General features: G+C 42.9%; 1 long non-coding RNA gene across 1 annotated transcript; it reads left to right on the top strand.

The window, feature by feature from the left end:
• Positions 1 to 1,403: 1,403 nt before the first annotated feature.
• Positions 1,404 to 3,839, top strand: LOC147820807 (uncharacterized). The gene is made up of 2 exons (XR_015448131.1): positions 1,404 to 1,666; positions 1,986 to 3,839. It is a non-coding gene; the product is annotated as an uncharacterized LOC147820807 (long non-coding RNA).
• The last annotated feature ends 14,004 nt before the right edge of the window (positions 3,840 to 17,843 follow it).

Genomic DNA, 17,843 nt, shown 5'->3' with positions numbered 1-17,843 from the left:
TAGAGGTGGCTGGGTCTAGGGTGTGCGATGCTGGGATTAAGGATGCTGCTCACTGCCTTCTGCCTGCCCTGCCACACCATGACCTGTTTCTTCTCTGTGATCCCTCTCTGCCATGCTCCCATGCCTTAGAGCCAGCTGACTGTGGGCTGAAACCTCTACAAACTGTAAGCTGAAATAAACCTTTCCTCCTTTATCTTGTGGTGCTGTGTATTTTGTCTCAACAACAAGAAAAGTAAGTAAGATAGTAACCTCGTCTCATTCTTAATCTCAGGAGGAAATTTTTCATTGTCTCACTATTAAGTGATGATATTAAATGTAGGGATTTTTAAAATTATACTCATTATCAGGGAATTTCTCTACTATTCCCAGTTTACAGAGAGCTTTTACTAAAAATGGTATAAACTGGGAGTGGTAGTCCATGGCTGTAATCCCAGCATTCTGGGAAGCTGAGGTAGGAGGATTTCAAGTTCAACACCAGACTGGGCAATTTAGTAACTCAATGAGACCCTGTCTCAAAATGAAACATAGAAAGGGATGGGGATGTAAGTCAATACGAAGGCCTTGTGTTCAATCCCCAGTACCACAAAGAACAGTGGTATAAACCAAGCATGGTGATGCACAACTATACTCCCAGCACTCAGGAAGGTGGAGGATCACCACGAATGCAAAGTCAGCTTGGGCTACATGGTGAGCTCAGGACCAGCCTGAACTACATAGTGAGACCCTGTCTCAAAGAAACAAACAATAATAATATTTTGAAACAATGCTATAGAATTTTATCACTTTTATGTTTCTGCCAAAATAGCCATGGTGTCTTTTTATTTATTCTATTAATGCAATGCATTACATCAGTAAATTTTCAACTCCTGTCATACTTTCCCTAGAGTAAATTCAAGGTTGTTGTGATGTAGTTAAGTCCTTTATATGTAGTAGAAATCGATTTGATAATATTTTGTTTAAGATTGTTGTATCTATGTTCATAAAACAGATCGGCCCGCAGTTTATCTTCCTTGTGTTACCAAGTGGTAGGTACGGGGGCCTCTTGCCCAGTTCTTGGCGTCCTGAGGACAGAACTGGACAAAGCACACAGACAAAGTGGCGGGGTGCACATGGGCTGAGGGTGGAAAGGAAGTTCACTCGGTGAACAGATCCACAGCCCAGAAGACAGGGAAGGGTCTTTTGTATCTGGAATTGCTGGATCCCCCCACCCCCGTGCAAATAAGGCCTTGGGAAGTTGTCCTGTCAGAAACTCACTTGGCCTGGCACCGATTTAAACCGACCTATCAAAGACTCTCTTGGTTTCGCCAGGTGAGAATGAAGAACCGAAAACAGTGCAGTCCTGATTGGTTCCGAGCATGGCCGCAGAGGCTCCTGGACCGTGTTCTGCGCATGCGCCCTGGGTCTCCACGACTTGGACAGATTCCGCCGTTGTTTGACCGGTTTAATCTCCAGGGCTAATCTCCTACGTCAGTTGTCCTCACTATCAAGATTCTGCTCATCTCACCAGATGAACTGGAAGAACATAGGATTGGTGCTGCTCCTTCTGTAGGGGTTTGGAGGAATTCACCCGTGCAACCACTGGTGCCAGGGCTTCTTTTCTCTCCTGCTGTGGCAGTAGTGACCAGAATCGGGGTGCTCTGTCAGTGAGAGACACATCTTCAACCAAGTAAGAACCCTGCTGTGGTCCCACCCAGGGTGTTTTTCCCCTTCACTGTACAGTGCGTGCAGACTGCTGGCCGCCTGGGCCAGGCCCTGCTGTGGACTGCTGGGCGGGCTCAGGGCCAGTGCCAGCAGCACCTTCTCTCCAGCTTTCCCTCCTTTCCTCTGGAGGCCCTGCTCGGCCACCAGTGGGGACGGCATGATCCTTCACGATGGCAGTCCCTGCAACTCAGGTCCCCTTCCCAGGCTTTGCCACCCAACCCCTCTTCTCCCTGGGCCCCCATGTCACTGTTCTATGATTTTGATAGATGAGTGTTTTCGTACAGAAGACGGTGATGCTCAGAGGAAAGAATGGAGGAAACCAACACCTGGTGGTTGGTGCCAACCCGATCGCACACAAGCGAGAGCTGGAGGGAGATGGAGTCGGCGCTTAGCAGCCTCAGGAGGAGCTGTGAGGCCGGCAGCCCTGTGCACGATGCAGCCTGCAGAGCTCATCATGGTTATATAGATAGCTAGTGAGAGTCAAATTCTTCTGTTATGTAACAGACTTTCTTATTCACAAGTATGTGTTCTGTGTTTGGTTCCCTTATCTATCCTGGAGGCCTGGGACTGGGATTTGGGGCAGGAAACTGGACTCATTGACAAATTGGCCTATAGTTGCCACACTGTTCCAGGATCGTATACCCAAAGCCAGCTCCTCCCCTGCCCTCCTCTTAGCTTCAGGGAAGAAAGGCTACTGTTGTGGGCCGACCCACAGCACCCTTGCATGTGCACACTGGGCCTCCCTGGGCCATGCCCCTCCCATAAGACAATGTCGGAGGGCCCGAGGAGGCCCACGTTGGTTCCTCAGAATAGGGCTGCACCGCCAGTCAACAACACGCTTGTTACTTATCAACAGTGAGCTAAGCATAGAAACGAAAGCAAGCATTTAGAAACTTGTAGCAAAATTTGACTCTGAAGCCAGGCATGGTGGCACTTGCCTGTAGTCCCAGCACTGGGGAGGCTGAGGCAAGAGGGTCATCAGGCCAGCCTGGGCTACCTAGTGAGTTTAAGGCCAGTGTGGAACTACATAGGGAGACCCTGTCTCAAAATAAAAACCCAAAAAAATTTAACTTTGGAAAAAAAACCCCTACAGTTATACCCAGGGGAATGGTACATACCTGTACTCCAGCCATCCAAGGCTGAAATGGGAGGATCATTTGAGCCCAAGAGTTCAAGACCAGCCTGGGTAATATATGGCCACTCTGTCTCAAAAAAAAAAAAAAGACTTCACTGCAGCATGCAAGCTCCTGATCATGTTCTAGGAACTCATTTTTCATTGTTTGTGTGTGTGTGTGTGTGTGTGTTTTGTTTTGTTTTATTTTTTTGGTACCGGGGATCCAACTTTTGGGACCTTGTGCTTGTGAGGCAGGAGGCAGAACCACTGAGCTAAATCCCCAGCGCTCACTTTTCATTGTATTTTATAGAAATTGTCAGTCTGTCACAGACTGGATTTTTTCTTTTCGGTAGTGGAGCTAGAATAACTAGTGAGACTGGTAATCAAAATTCTATGTGGCTATAAGTTATATGTGCAGCTGGAGACTGCCAGGGGCTGGTGCAGTGTTTGGAGCCCCTTTTGGTCCCCAGCATGGCTTTTAGTTTAGTATCATATAAATACATAGATATAGATCTCTATATCTATATCTGATATATCTGTATCTATATCTGATTTTGGTTATACTTTTCTGCTGGGTGTTTAAGACTAAGTCAAAGTGAGACCTGTATCAATCAAAATTAATCTCGCTATATATTCTATCTGTATATTTTGTCAAGCTCCCCAGGGTTACATGTGGGGTCATGTGAGGAGCCTCTTAGCTCCTCTACAGGCTTTTTGTTCTACCACCAAGAGTAGAGTGTTGCCGTGAATTGGACACTAACACAAAACTGTAGGCCACAGAATATAACCACAGGTTTGAAATCACAGAGAAATTTCTTTTTTTTCTATGCTTTTTTTGTCTTTGATTGTTTGGTTTTCGTGTTTTGTGAGTGTGACATTGTTTTTTAGTTTTTTTGGTTTGGTTTGGTTTTGGAGACAGGGCCTCCCTATGTAGTTCAGGCTGGTCTTGAACTCTCAGTGACGCTCCTGCCTCAGCCTCCCAGTGCTGGGATTACAGACCTGTGCCACCATGCCCAACCTTTGTTTTGTCTTGTTCTTGCTTCTGTCTCTTTCTCCCCCCCTGCCCCCCGTTCTACTTCATCAGTTTCCGAGGCTTGGGTAATCTTCTCTTGTCCTTCAGCCTTACTCCGAATCTCTTTTTCTTCTCTTATTTCTCAGTTTTTCCTATTGTAGTCAGGGTTTGCAAGATAATAGACTTAATACAGGATATATACTTTATGGGATTATTTTATAATATTCACCCAAAAAGTCATATGCAGAGGAGTGCAAGAGATCTGTCTGTGTGCTAGAGACCTAAAGAATCCAGCTGAGGACCTGGATCCCACAGCAGTGTCCCCCATAAGTCCAGCCAGAAGCCTAGAGCCCAGGCAATGTCTTATGCAAGTTTGTATTGAGGATCTGCATCGGAAAGGTGAAGGCCAGCATAGAAAGCCTGCACTGGCAGAGAGAAGGATCTCACTAGGCTGAGGGATCTGCACTGGAGCCATAAAGGGATGCTGAAGGCAAAGACTAGAGATCCCCTGATGAGAACAGCAGCCATTCCCAGTGGCAGAGAGGACCCGAGCTTTTCATACCAGCTACAGCAAGCTCCTCCAGAAGAATCAACAGCAATGATCTTCCCCTCCACTTCTCCTCTTATGCCGCTGGCAACAATCCTCAGGTGGGTCTTCCATGCCCAGAACCACGCTGACTCAGTTCAGCTGGGTGTTCCAAGTTGACCATTAGTTAATCCACCACATACCCCTTTTAAATTTTCTCCCCTTATAGTAAAATCACTCTACTGAGTGGATATTTATGGATTATAATTTTTTGTTGTTCTTGTTTTGAGACATGGTCTTGCTATGTAGATCAAGCTGGCCTTGAACTCACTATGCAGCCCAGGCTGGCCTCAAACTGATGGTGATCCTCCTGCCTCAGCCTCCTGAGTGCTGGGATTACAGGCATGCACCACCACACCCCGCTACTGTATTTAATTGTCTGATTTGTTTTAGATCTTGTTATATAACTATAAATCTTGTTCCTATGGTTAAAGTTGGCAAATGTAATAGTTATAGCAGTTTGTCATTTTTCTAGTCTTTGCTTGATGCTATCGATATTATTGAGTGTATTACTTTAGCCAAGGTGACATAGTCGCTGTGATCAATTGATCGTCCTTGTATGCCAATACCTACACTATCTAGGGGACATAAACATTACCATAGTCCAGTACCAAAGAACTGGGTGCCAGGCCAAACAGGCAGGAGCTTTTCATCTGTAATAAATTGGGACAGACTCAAAAGCCAAAAGCCAGCTATACCTAGAAGACATCCCTGAAAAGTAGGCATTTCCTAAAGAGGTCTGGATACTAGTAATAAAGCTACCTACCATGAGCAATTTGCAAGCCTCAGTACAGAAAACAAATTTTAAAAATAGAAAATGAAGAAATAGGGAAGTAAGGTGCAACCCATAATGCCTAACTCCATCAAAGCAAATCAAGGGGACAATGAAGTAGTATAAATAATTTTTTTTTTGGTACCAGGAATTGAACTCGGGTCCTTGCACTTGCAAGGCAGGCGGCAGAACGACTAAGCTAAATCCCCGGCCCTAAAAATCTGCATTTTTTTTTTTTTGGTACTGGAGATTGAACTCGGTACCTTGCGCTTGAGAGGCAGGCACCAGAACCACTGAGCTAAATCCCTGGCGAAGTAGTATAAATAAAAAACCTCCCAGCTGAATTTTATGAAATGATGGCAGCAGAATTTACAAAACAGATCAATAAGTCTCTTCACAAAAACAAAACAGAGATAATTAAAGAGATGATGACCATAGTGAAGGAAATGGTTAGTGAATCTAGAGTCGATACAGATTTTAAAAATATGTAGGAGCGGGCCGGGGATTTAGCTCAGTGGTTCTGCCACCTGCCTTGCAAGCACAAGGACCTGAGTTCAATCCTCGGTACCAAAAAAAAAAAAAAAGAACAAAAATATATAGGAGCTTAGGAAAGACAAGGAAACCATGAATGTCCAACATAGAAAAGAACTGGATTCCATAAAACAGACTCAAATAGAAATCCAGGAGATTAAAATTTCTACAGAAAGTTTACACAGCAGAGTCAACCCATGTGAAGATAGAATATCAGATCTAGAGGACAGACTTGTGGTTGGTGATCATCAAACAAAAGACCTCTTAAAAATAGCAAGCAACTAGGAAAAATCAATCCAACATCTGCTAAATGATGCCAAGAAAATTAATATAGGATTAATTGGAATCAATGAAGAATCAGAAGACAGCACAGAGGGGATAAAAACCTGTGCACAGAAGTAATAGTAGAAAACAGTTCAAGTATGGAAAAAGAACTTGAGGTACAGAAAAGTGAGGCATATAGAACTCCACATATGCATGATCAGAAAGAAACTACACCAAGGCATATAGAAATCAAGATTCCAGAAATTCAACACAAGTACAATATTAAAGGGTGTTAGAAGCCAGGCACGATGATGCACGCCTGTAATCCCAGCACTTGGGACGCTGAGGCTGGAGGACCATCACAAGTTCAAGGCCAACCTGGACTATATAGTAAATGAGTTCAAAACCAGCCGGAATTACACAGTGAGGCCTTGTCTCAAAAAAAAAAAAAAGGAAAAGGAAAAGAAAGAAACAAGATCCAACAATATGATGCATATAAGAAACATTTTATTCAAAAAGAACTTCATAGACTAAAAGTTACAAGATGGAAAACAATATTTCATGCAACAGGAACCCAGGAAAAAAGCAGAGGTAGCTATTCTACTTGTACACAAAGTGGATTTCAAGCCAAGATTGATCAGAAGAGACAAAGAAGGTCACTATGTACTTGTTAAAGGAACAATCAAAGAGGAAAAGTTAATCATGAATATATATGCACCAAATACTGGTGCACCCAACTATATAAAACAAACTCTAATGGATATGAAAAACTAGATAAGCACTAATACAATTGTAATGGAAGACCTCAATACCCCACTGTCACAAATAGATCAACTAGATGAAAAAAATCAACAAAGAAATATCAGAGCTGAACAAAACCTTTGAACAAATGAACTTAGTAGATATCTACAGTGTTCCGCCGCACAACACAGAATACACATTCTTCTCAGCACCATATAGGACTTTCTCCAAAATAGACCACATATTAGCTCATAGAACATGCTGAAGTAAATGCAAAGGAATTGAAATTATCCCATACATATTATGAAATTGGAAATCCAATGAAATTGGTAATCAATGGCAAAAGAAACCACAAAAACTACATAAACACATGGAAATTAAATAACACCCTCCTGAACAACCAATGGGTCACAGATGAAATTAAAGAAGGAATTAGATAGTTTCTAAAATTAAACAATAATGCAAAAATGACATACTGGAACTTACGGGATGCAATGAAAGCAGTCCTATGAGGAAAATTTATAGCAGTGAATTCCCATATTAGAAAAACAGAGTGAGGTCAAATAAACTAACATTGATGGGGCCGGGGATTTAGCTCAGTGGTTCCAGCGCCTGCCTCTCAAGCACAAGGTCCCAAGTTCAATCCCCGGTACAAAAAAATAAATAAATAAATAACCTAACATTGAAACTCAAGGTTCTAGAAAAAGAAGAGCCAGTTAAACCCAAAGTGCATATATGGGAGGAAATTATAAAGATCAAAGCAGAAATTAATGCAGTTGATACTAAGAAAACAATACAAAGAATCAATGAATTGAAGATTCACTGAAATTGATTCTTTCAATGAATTGAAGATTCATTGAAAGATTAAATAAAATTGACAAACCTTTAGTCAACCTTATCAAAAAAAGAAAAGACCCAGGGCCAGGGATTTAGCTCAGTGGTTCTGCCGCCTACTTTGCAAGTGCAAGGTCCCAAGTTCAATCCCCGGTACCAAAAAAAGGAAAGAAAAGACCCAAATCATACAATTAGGAATGAAAAGGCCAAAATCACAATGAGTTCTGCAGAAATCCAGATAATCATCAGTACCTACTTTGAGAACGTTAATAAGATGGAAAACTCAGAAGCAATCGACAGATCCCTAGATACGTATGAATTACCAAAGCTAAATCACAAAGATATAAAAATTCTAAGTAACCCAGTATCAGTCAGTGAAATTGAAGTAATAAAAACCATAATAAAAAGAAAAGTAACCAAAAAAGAAAAGCCCAGGTCCTGACAGATTCACTGCTGAATTCTACAAGAGCTGTAGAGAAAATCTAATGGCACTACTCCTCAAACTCTTTAATGAAACTGAAAGAGAAGCAGTACTTCCAAACTCATTCCTGGAAGCAACCATTACCCTGATATCAAACCCTGAAAAGGATCCAACCAAAAAAAAGAACTACAGGCCAGTCTCCCTAATGAACATAGATGCAAAAATCCTCAATAAGATACTGGCAAACAGAATGTAGCAAATCATCAGGAAGATAATACACCATGACCAAGTAGGATTCATCCCAGGGATCCGGGGATGGTTCAGTGTATGCAAAACAATAAATGTAATATACTATATTAATAGAACCAAGGACAAGAACCATATGATGCATCTCAATAGATGCAGAAAAAGCATTAGACAGGGCCAGGGATTTAGCTCAGCAGTTCCGCTGCCTGCCTCTCAAGCACAAGGTCCCAAGTTCAATTCCTGGTCCCCTCCCCCCCAAAAAGCATTAGACAAAGCTTAATGCCCATTCATGATTAAAAACCCTACAGAAAATTGGAATAGATGGTCTTTATCCCAATCTCTTGAAAGCCATCTATGACAAGCCAACAGCCAACATCATACTAAATGGTCAAAAACTGAAAGCTTTTCACCTACAAAGGAAAGCCCATCAGAATCACAGCAGACTTCTTAACATAAACCTTCCAATCAAGGAGAGCCTGGAGTGAAGTATTTCAAGCCCTAAAAGAAAATAACTTCCAAACTAGACTGTTGTATCCTGCAAAATTATCTTTCAAACTCGATGGGGAAATTAGATACTTCCACGACAAAGAACACCTGAGAAATTTCATGAACACCAAACCAGCACTACAAGCAATTCTAAACAATATCCTAGAAAAAAGCAATGAAGGCCACAACTCCATGAGGCCCAACAGAGGGAAGCCACCAGGCAAGGTAAGACACTAAAGGGAAAGGGGGAAAAAATAAGAAATAAAAGAGCCAGCAAAAGTAAAACATCATGACAAGGATAAATCAATATCTATCAATTATAACCCTCAATGGTAATGGCCTCAATTCACCAATCAAAAGAAATAGACTGGCAGAATGGATTAAAAAGGAAAATGCAACAATATGCTGTAAACAGGAAACACACGTAACTTAAAGAGAAACTCATAGACTGAAAGTAAAAGGATGGAAAACTGTTCTCCACACCACAGGAACCCAGAAGAAAGCAGGGGTAGCAATCTTATTTGCAGACAAAGTAGATTTCAAACCAAAACTAATTAAGAGAGACAAAGATGGTCACTACATCCTTGTGAAGGGAACAATCCAAGAGGAAGAGATGACAATCCTAAACATATATGCACCAAATACGAATGCCCCCAACTATAAAAACAAATATTAATAGGGGCTGGAGATTTAGCCCAGTGGTTCTGCCACCTGCCTTGCAAGCACAAGGACCTGAGTTCGATCCCCAGTACCCCAAAAAACCAAAAAAAAAACAAAACACAAAAAACCACAAATATTAATAGACATGAAAAATCAAATAAACACTAACAATTGTAGTTGGGGACCTCAGCACCCCACTATCACAAATAGACAGATCATCTAGACAAAAAGTTAACAAGGAAATTCTAAAACTGAACCAAGCTATTGAACAAATGGACTTAATAGATGTTTACAGAGTGTTCCACCCCATAAAATCGGAATACACATTCTTTTCGGCTGCACACGGGTCATTCTCCAGAATAGACCACATGCTAGCTCATAGGACATGTCTAAGTAAATGTAAAAGAATTGAAGTTACCCCCTGTATATTATCAGACCATAGTGCAATAAAATTGGAGATTAATAACATAAGAAACCCCAAAACCTCAACAAACACATGGAAACTGAATAACACCCTCTTGAACAACCAATGGGTCACAGAAGTAATTAAAGAAGAAATTAAACAGTTTCTACAAGTAAATGAAAATGCCAGTACAACATACAGGAATCTATGGGACACAATGAAAGCAGTTCTACGTGGGAAATTCATAGCAGTGAATGCCAATATTAGGAAAACAGAGAAAACTCAGATAAATAACCTAATGCAGAACCTCAAGCTCCTAGAAAAAGAAGAGCATAATGAATCCAAAGCTCGACCAGAGAGGAAATTATAAAGATCAGGGCAGAAATCAATGCAATGGAGACTAAGAGAACAATACAAAAAAATCAATGAATCAAAGAGTTGGTTCTTTGAAAGAATAAATAAAATCAATAAACCTTTAGCCAACCTTATCAAAAAAGGAAAGAAAAGGCACAAATACATGCAATTAAGAATAAAAAAGGTGGGCCGGGGATTTAGCTCAGTGGTTTCGCCGCCTGCTGCACAAGTGCAAGGACCCAAGTTCGATCCCTGGTACCAAAAAAAAAAAAAAAAAGAATGAAAAAGGTGAAGTCACAACAGATCCAGCAGAAATCCAGAGGATCATCAATACCTACTTCAAGAACCTCTACTCCAATAAAATGGAAAACACAGAAGAAATGGGCAGATTCCTAGATACATACAAACTGCCAAAGTTAAATGAAGAAGATATAGAAATTCTAAACACCCCAATTACAATGAGTGAAATTGAAAAGGTAATAAAATATTTACCAACAAAGAAAAGCCCAGGTCCAGATGGCTTCACTGCTGAATTTTACAAGACATTTAAAGAAGAACTATCGCCATTACTCTTTAAACTCATCAAGGAAATTGAAAGGGAAGCAATACTTCCAAATCCATTCCTGGACGCAAGTGTTACTTTGATTCCAAAACCAGGGAAAGACCCAACCCAAAAAGAGAACTACAGGCCAATCTCCCTAATGAACATAGATGCAAAAATCCTCAACAAGATACTGGCAAACAGAATACAGAGGGTCATCAAGAAGATCATACACCCTGACCAAGTCAGATTTATCCCAGGGATTCAGGGGTGGTTCAGCATCCATAAATCAATAAATGTAATACACTATATTAACAGAGTCAAGGACAAAAACCATAGGAACATCTCAGTAGATGCAGAAAAAGCATTCAACAAAATTCAGCACCCATTCATGATAAAAACCCTACAGAAAATTGGAATAGAAGGTCTTTATCTTAACCTGATTAAGGCTATCTATGAAAAACCAACAGCCAACATCATACTAAATGGTCAAAAACTGAAAACTTTCATGCTAAAATCAGGAACAAGACAAGGATGCCCACTATCACCACTCCTGTTCAATATAGTTCTGGAAACATTAGCCACAGCAATTAGAAAAGAGAAAGAAATAAAAGGAATAAAGATAGGAAAAGAAGAAGTTAAACTGTCATTATTTGCTGACGATATGATACTTTACATAGAAGACCCAAAAAACTCTGCCAGAAGACTTCTAGACTTAATTGACAGATTCAGTAGAGTAGCTGGATACAAGGTCAACACTCAAAAAACAATAGCCTTCTTGTACACAAATAACAGACTCACTGAGAGAGAAATTAGGGAAACAATTCCTTTTACAATAGCATCCAAAAAAATGAAATATCTAGGAATCAGTCTAACAAAGGAAGCAAAAGACCTCTACACTGAAAACTACAGCACTCTGAAAAAAGAGATAGAAGAGGATACAAGAAAATGGAAAGACATCCCTTGTTCCTGGGTAGGAAGAACCAATATAGTAAAAATGGCCATGCTTCCAAAACGACTATATAGATTCAATGCAATGCCAATTGAAATTCCAACAATATACTTCACAGAACTAGAGAAAACAATCCAAAAATTCATTTGGAACCGTAAGAGACCTAGAATAGCTAAAGCAATTCTAAAAACTGAAACCTTTCCCTCTGAAATTAGGAACAAGGGCTGGGGTTTTAGCTCAGTTGCACTGCGCCTGTCTTACAAGCGCAAGGTCCTGAGTTCTATCCCCTGTACCAGAAAAAAAATAAAATAAGGAACAAGACAAGGATGTCCACTGTCACCACTCCTGTTCGATATAGTGCTGTTACACAAGAGAAAGAAAAAAAAAGGAATAAGGATAGGAAAGGAACATGTTAAATTAACATTATTTGCTGATGATGCGAACTTTATGTAGAAGACTCCAAAAGCTCTACAAAAATACTTCTAGATTTAAGAACCAAATTCAGTAGCACGGCAGGATACAAAGTCAAAAGTTAATAGCCTTCCTTGGGCCGGGGATTTAGCTCAGTGGTTCTGCTGCCAGCCTCGCAAGTGCAAGGACCCGAGTTTGATTCCCGGTGCCAAAAAAAAAAAAATTAATAGCCTTCCTGTACACAAATAACAAACTCACTGAGAGAAAAATTAGGGAAGCAACATCTTTCACAATAGCATCAAGAAAAATGAAATACTTAGGAATCAATCTAATAAAGGAAGTGAATGACCTCTTCATTGAAACTACAGTACCACTGGGCATGGTGGTACATGCCTGTAATCCCAGCACTTAGGAGGCTTAGGCAGGAGGATCACCATGAGGATCACCATGAGTTTGAGGCCAGCCTGAACTACAGAGAAAGACCCTCTCTCCAAACAACAACAACAAAAAATAAAATAAAAAGAAAGAAAGAATGAATGAAAAAGAAAACTACAGTACTCTGAAAAAGGAGATCAAAGAGGATATCAGAAAATGGAAAGATATCCATTGTTCTTGGGTAGGAAGAACCAGTATAGTGAAAATGGCCATACTCCCAAAATTGCTATACAGATTTAATGCAATCCCAATCAAAATACCAATAGTGTATCTCACAGGATTAGAGGAAACAATCATAAAATTCATATGGAACCAGAAGAGACCCAGAATAGCAAAAGCAATTCTGGGCAACAAAGGCAAGGTACGGGGCATCACAATCCTTGATTTGAAACTATACTACAAAGCTACTGTGATAAAAACAGCATGGTACTGGCAAAACAAAACACCTGAGGATGAATGGAACAGAATGTAGGATGCAGAAACGACTCCAAGCACATTCAGTTACCTTATCTTTGACAAAGGGGCCAAACATCTTCTCAGGAAGAAAGAGAGCCTCATTAATAATGGTGCTGGGAAACTGGCTGTCCACCTGCCAAAAATTGAACCCAGATCCATATTTCTCACCATGCCCTAAATTAAAATCAAAATGGATCTGAGATCTAAATATTAAAACAATCTGCTGGAAGACAGAATAGGTAGAACTCTAGAAGACATAAGTGTAGGTAAACTTTATGAACAAAACCTCAGTCACTCAGGAAATATCACAAAGAATCAACAACTGGGATCTCATCAAATTGAAAAGCTTCTGCCCAGCAAAGGCAATCACTAGCCTAGAGTGAAGGGAAAACCTACAGAATGGGAAAAAATTTTACCAGCTCCGGGGATTTAGCTCAGTGGTTCTGCCGCCTGCGTTGCAAGCACAAGGTTCCGAGTTCCATCCCCAGTATCAAAAAAAACCACATCTTGGGCCAGGGATTTAGCTCAGTGGTTTCGTGGCCTGCTGCACAAACGCAAGGACCCAATCCCTGGTACCAAAAAAAAAAACCCAAACACATCTCTATCCATTGGTTGATGGGCATTTGGGCTATTTCCAAGATTTAGCTATTACAAATTATGCCGCCATAAACATGGTGTGATGTTTTTAATTCTTTCAGGAAGATACCAAGAAGAGGTATAGCTGGGTCAAATGGAACATTTAGTCCTAGTTCTTTGAGGTATCTCCACACTGATTTCCACAGTGGTTGCACCAGTCTGCACTCCCACCAACAGTGGTTCCCCTTTCCCCACAGCCCCACCAGCATTTGTTATTGGTTGATTTCTTTCTTTTTTTTTTTTTTTTTTTGGTACTGGGGATCGAACTCGGGTCCTTGCGCTTGCGCAGCTGGCGGCAAAACCACTGAGCTAAATCCCAGCCCACTTGATTGATTTCTTGATAGCACCCATTTTTTAAGAAGCCAATCTTAAACCTTCATACATATTAATAATGTATGAAATTACTGCCAGATGTGTTGGTGCATTCCTGTAATCCAAGCCCCTTGGAAGCTGAAGTACGAGGACCGCCGTAAGTTCGAGGCCAGCCTGAACTACATAGCGAGACCCTGTCTCAAAAAATAGCCAAGCATACTTGAATTTATATTTAGCAACTGATGACTTAGATGTTGTTATGAACATTTATAAGCATTGATTCTATTTATATTTACTTATTTACTTAACAATTATCTTAGATGACTTATAAGAACGAAAGCATAGCTATAGAGTTTTAGACTTACCTATAAAGGTCAAAAGAGAAAAGCTATAAATTGCTAGATAGGATCTTTACTCTTCCTCCTTATTACAGAATTAAGTTTGAGGCCTTGTCTTTTTATCTTTAATTTACATTTGGAGAAAAATCAGCCTTTTAAAATTCTCTATCTTAGATCAGTCCCAAATTTATAAAATATAGCCTAAAGGTGATGTTTTGGGGACAGTGGGTTGCCCGTAATCATTTACAATTGATTACATGCCTCCAAGATCTCACTTGTGTATTTTTGGAAAGAGATAGAGAGAAAAGATGAGGTTCTCTTTGGGTCCCTGGGCTATGTGAGCCACCTGCCTTGTTTGGGGTCATGCTGCTGGTGGGGATCCCACTTCCCAGCCTAAGCCACGCCCTGTCTCCTATCTCAGGAGCTGCCCAGAGTCGGAGCTGCCCAGGGGCAGGCTGTTCTGCTGTTTTCTTTCTTTTGATTTTTTACTTTTTTTTTTTTTTTTTTGGTACAGGGGATTGAACTCAGGTCCTTTCACTTGCAAGGCAGGCAGCGGAACCACAGAGCTAAATCCCTGGGCTCTTTTTATTTTTTGAGACAGGGTCTCACTGTGCAGCCTAGGCTGTCCTTGAACTCCACTCTGCTTCTTGTCATTGACTAATCCACAGAAATCTGTTGTTCATGCGCAGAACTACTGCGAACCCCTGAAACATTACTGGAAACTGGAAACCTCTGCAGTAGGCTCCAGTCTCCTGCCAGTGTACAATGAAGGCCTGAGGAAAAAAACCCTTAAAAACAGAAGACAGAAAGTTGGGGCGGGGGAGTCAGGACGACCAATGCCAGTGTTGCTGACAAAGGTGCTGGCCAGTCCAAGCCACTGATTTTTATTGGTAATCAGCAGAGGTAAAGGCAAGCTGCATGCAAAGATAGCACTACGTGTAAAGATGCATGGTCCGTGTGGTTTCTATGGAAACTAATATAAGCAAGGCTGGTGTGGTGGATTGACTAATAGTCAACTTGTAACACCCAGCTGAACTGAATCAGCAGGGTTGGGCATGGAGGATCCACCTGAAGATTGTTACCAATAGCCATAAAAAGAGAACTGGAGGGGAAGATCTCGGTCTGTTGATTTTTCTAGAAGTTTGCTTCGAACTTGGCTATTCTCATCAGAGGAGGAGCTTGGGGCCTCACTGTCACCGGGAATGGCTGCTGTTTTCATCAGGAGAGCTCTGATCTTCACCATGAGCATCACTTCCTGGTTCCAATGTGGATCCCTCAGCCTGGTGGCACAAATCCTTCATCTCACCAGCGTAGGTTTTCTGGCTTCCACCATTGGCCTTTGGCCTTCCAGGTGCAGATCCTCAATACGGACAAGCATGAGACATTGCCGTGGGCTCTGGGCCTCTGGCTGGGCTGGTGGAGGACACTGCCTTGGACTCTAAGCCTTTAGCTGGACTTGTGTGGGAAACTGCTGGGATCCAAGCCCTCAGCCGAGTCCTTTGGGCTTCTAGTCTGCGGTTAATCTCCCTTGTACTCCTTTGCATTTGACTCTTTAGGTAATTATAATAAAATAATCTTAGAAATTATGCGTCCTGTAAATCCTGCTGACTACAACAGCTCGTGAAGGGCAAGATAAAGCATTCTCGAATTAGGAACAGAATAGACAAAATGTTTGGTTGTAATTTGAACATTGTCCTTCTAGTCAGAAGCCTTTAGTTGTGGGAACAGAATTTGGGTGTGAGTTACTCTGACCTCGGCACATAAGTGCACACAAGCCAGTTATGGGGTTAACTCTTTACAGCCTGCACTGCCCCCAGCCTGCTTTGGGCACAACTAATATTCCAGTCTTCTGCACAGAACAAGTGTCCTTGTTCCTGGCACATAGCTATGCCAACCTTCATCAACAGATCAGCAAAGTAGGAAAAGGAATTGTACACAACAGCTGGACTTTGCTTAAAAATCTACCTCAAATACCTTTGTATCTAGGGTCCTGTAACATACACAAGGAACTCAGAGGGTCACTTAACTACAGGTCACATGCCATTTTAGGGAGATGAACTCGAGACCAAAATTATAAGAATTCCAGAACCAAATGAGGAGGAAGGAAGCAAGCTAACCCTAGAGTAGGAACCCAACAGGCTCCAGGAAAAAAATGCCTGACGACAGGGCCACACAGGCTGCCCCGGGACCCCAGGAGATGGTAGCGCACGGCAGGGCAGGGCAGGAACAGAGCCCTCCCTGCAGCCTGTGGGCTCCCCCTCTCCTCCAGCAGGAAACAGAGGCCTGGCTTCCCCTTCCCTCACGTGGGGCCCCTCGGAGCCAACCCCAGAGGCATGGGCCTACCATACCCCGGCCAGGACACTGCAGTTTTATCGTGTCTGTAAAGTAGGAGGCCACACTGTCTGCTGTGGGGAGAGTGGAAGGGAGTTGAGGAGGGAAAGAAGAATGAAGCCCACCCGAGCCATGCAGCACGGCCCCCTGTGCTGACAGTGGGGAAGGGAGCCAGGACTTGCACATGGGGCGTCCCTGCATTGGGGCGCTCCTGGGCAGAGCAACTACGCTATTATCCAACAGGCCACAGGCTCTGAGCTGGCAGAAGCAAGTGAGGGCACTTGCACTGAGAAATTCAATATTAGCCCAGGGAACAGAGTGAGACCCATCTCAAAAAGAAAAGAAAAATGGAGCTGAGTGTGGTGGTCCACATCTGTAATCCTAGTGGTCTGTAGGCTGAGACAGGAGAATCACAAGTTCAAGCCCAGCCTGGGTGACTTAGCAACTTAGTGAGACCTTGTTTCAAAATAAATGTTTAAGGGGGGCACGGGGGGGCTCAGTGTGAAGGCCCTGGCTCAGTCCCTATTACAAGAAGGAAGGGAAGGAAGGGAAGCGGAGTGGAGGGGCGGAAGAGGAGAGTGACCCAGGGTAGGGAGGAGGTCAGAGTATGTGCTGGGAGCCCGGGAAGAGCACGCTGGAGCCCATGGACTGGACAGTGCACCCCTCGGAGGTGGGGGCGTCCTGACAGCTGTGGAGTGCCCACGAGCGGGCACTCACTCAAGGTGAGCATGCCAGAAACAAGAAGCCAGGCTGGGACATCAGGAGGGCATCTACGCAGCGAAGAGGCCGTGGGGAGCACGCAGAGAGGGAACCACAGACAGAAAGACCAAAGTCCCTGCGTCTACGCAAGCTCAAGCTCACAAAGGACTCGAGATGAGGGTGCTGCAGCAAGGAGGAGCCTCGGGGAGGCGCGTTTCCACCAGCACAGAGCAACGCAATCTTCGAGGCCCTGGGGACCCACGCGGCCTGGGCTCTGGGCAGCAGGAGCAGTCAGTCGCACGCTCTTGGTGCCAGCCGGGGCAGGCAGGGGGGGCAGAAGCGAGGGCAGGGCTGAGGCCCATCCCAGGAAGAGGCTCAGCAGCCCGTGGGTTGGGGTGAAGGCGGGAATGACAGTCGGGCCAAGACAACCTCAAGGTCCGCTTGTGCCACAGGGGCTGGAGAGACCAAGGCCAGAGCTCTGCCCCCCGGGCAGGCAAGGTCCCAGGGCAACACTTCCCCGGGGAGGAAGCTGTCCCACCGTGGTGCCTTCCACCTGAGGTCAGCATCACTTGGGATTCTGTCTCCGAAGCGGGGAAGCGCTGCCCCG

Source organism: Heterocephalus glaber, unplaced genomic scaffold (genome assembly GCF_053883595.1).
Source record: "Heterocephalus glaber isolate CG9 unplaced genomic scaffold, H.glaber_assembly_v1.0 deba00001795, whole genome shotgun sequence".
In the NCBI taxonomy this organism is placed as follows: Eukaryota; Metazoa; Chordata; class Mammalia; order Rodentia; family Bathyergidae; genus Heterocephalus; species Heterocephalus glaber.
Note: the sequence above shows the minus strand (reverse complement) of the source record. Positions and strands in the feature narration are given on the sequence as shown.